Here is a 2,045-nt window from a genome sequence, read left to right as displayed (position 1 = left end):
AGATCAAGAGGGAGGCACGCCAGGACGAACATAGCAAGACGGTGTTCCATACGACCGCACACGCTTGTATGAGCGGTCGTATGGACTGTTGAAGGTCCCCTGGACCAACCCTACAAATACCATGAAGTGATCAACCCCGTAATAGCAACAGAGCATCGCCAAAACCTCAATCTTCATCGTCCAAAGCAACCCTAGCCGCCGCCATTTCCCATCTCATTTCGATAGCCGCCACCATCTCCTCCACCAAGCACTCATCCAACTAGCCATACTTTGTAATCGTCTATCACATCCGGCAACTATTGTAAGACATATTATCAATCAATATTCATGATGTGTTCTTTGATGGTTTGTACTTGTGATCTATTCTCCATATCTAAAGTATCGTCATGGGTTGAGGCATAGCCCTACAACCCTATGTATTTATTGGAGGGATCTATGGAAGTACTTTGAATTTATGCCCCGTATGTGTAACATAAAATTGCTTCATAGATGTCTCCTGTCTCATCCGCGTTCTTCGTCCTTGCAGGTACCTAGGATCACAGAGAGTGAGTCAAAGAGAAGCTAACGGCAGGCAGAACATGAAGTGTTATTCTGAATGCTAGGATAGAAAAGTTTACTACGGCAGCACGAATCCTATATCGTTGGGATACAAGAGTTGTAGTCATTAAATGCCCATTGCTTTTATCTGAGTTTTTCTCAACTATAGGGCCAATCTCGCCAACCAGACTACAACATACAATAAAATACATATTCACAAATATATTAAGTGACACGACAGCTGACTAGGCGGTCAACTGTTCCAAACCATATCAACTCACCAAATACTAGTTTGAGGATAGGAAAAATTGAAAGTTAACCGACTTTGACAGTTTAGAATTGCAAGTTAGATTGTTTCAAAGATTGGGGTTGGTTCTTAGACATTTGTGATAGGCCAGGGTTCAAATATGTACTTTTTTGAGTTGTACATAGATCAGTTGGTATTAACTAGCATCGTTTAATAACAAAATTTCATATACCCAATGTGTTTCTCATACATTTCCATTAATTCACTCCCCAATTTAATTTTTAAGTTTATGAGTACTTCCAGTTTTTAGCACGCTCATTGTTGATTCATATGACCTGAAGAGTTGATCGGCTAGTCCAGTTGGTCTTCAAAAGCAACTATCTGTATACGTTATTGAAATTCTCATATAATCTAGATAAATTAGTATTCTGACTAGCAAATACATGCAATGATTTTCTACGAAATGACAATATAACATGTCTTTTAACTTTAGGCACAACAAAACACGCCAGGATTCTCCTTCTTGCAGTAGCCTTTCTGGCCGTCATAACCAAGTATTTTGCACTCCTTGTTGCAGTAATCAACGGCATACTGATATGAGTCCATGCACACCAAGTAAGTAAAACATTGGATTCCAAATGCAGCGTTGGTACCTAAACACAATGAAGGAAGCACCACAACATACAAATTAATAAGTATGGAATACATGATACATAATCATTTGGGTCTGTTTAATATCAAGAAACTCGTTTGGAAATTACCTACATCCCTCCCCGCTGCCGCAGGGCCACACAGAAAAGTGGTACACGTCAACAAAAGACCAAGACAAAAGAGAATGTGTGTCTTGTTCTTGATAAGTGCCATCATCAAGACTGCCTTGCTATTACTTATTTTCTCTTGATGTTGTCCTTCTCTGAACATATCTTTCCAGCACCACTGTTTATAAAGAGGAGCGAATGCACAATGATTCTTGCCCCTTTATCGTTTTCCGCATTAATGGTTTCTTTCGAGTTTTGGTATAATAGAATTGCCATATTTACTTGTATCCTTACATAACAAAAATTTTATGGGCCAAAGTTACATCTTAGAGGTCCTTTCCATGCACATTAAATTTCATATAATAATACAACCATTTGAGTGGCTCTGGGCACCGAAGCAACCACTTTCCAAAACTTAGAGAAAAAAATATTTGTAAATTTCTGAAGAAAACCATAAAAATCTGGCTATTAAAATAAAGGGATGTTAACAAAGAATAACCATG

At 38.6% G+C, this 2,045-nt stretch overlaps 1 long non-coding RNA gene across 1 annotated transcript; it reads right to left on the bottom strand.

Annotated features, from left to right (window-relative positions):
* Window positions 1-1,170: 1,170 nt before the first annotated feature.
* Window positions 1,171-1,708, bottom strand: LOC120968460 (uncharacterized). The gene is made up of 2 exons (XR_005762964.2): window positions 1,546-1,708; window positions 1,171-1,437 (listed from the first exon to the last, which is right to left on the bottom strand). It is a non-coding gene; the product is annotated as an uncharacterized lncRNA (long non-coding RNA).
* Window positions 1,709-2,045: the final 337 nt, after the last annotated feature.

Source organism: Aegilops tauschii, chromosome 1 (genome assembly GCF_002575655.3).
Source record: "Aegilops tauschii subsp. strangulata cultivar AL8/78 chromosome 1, Aet v6.0, whole genome shotgun sequence".
In the NCBI taxonomy this organism is placed as follows: domain Eukaryota; kingdom Viridiplantae; phylum Streptophyta; class Magnoliopsida; order Poales; family Poaceae; genus Aegilops; species Aegilops tauschii.
This window is presented reverse-complemented; position numbering and strand designations above follow the sequence as displayed.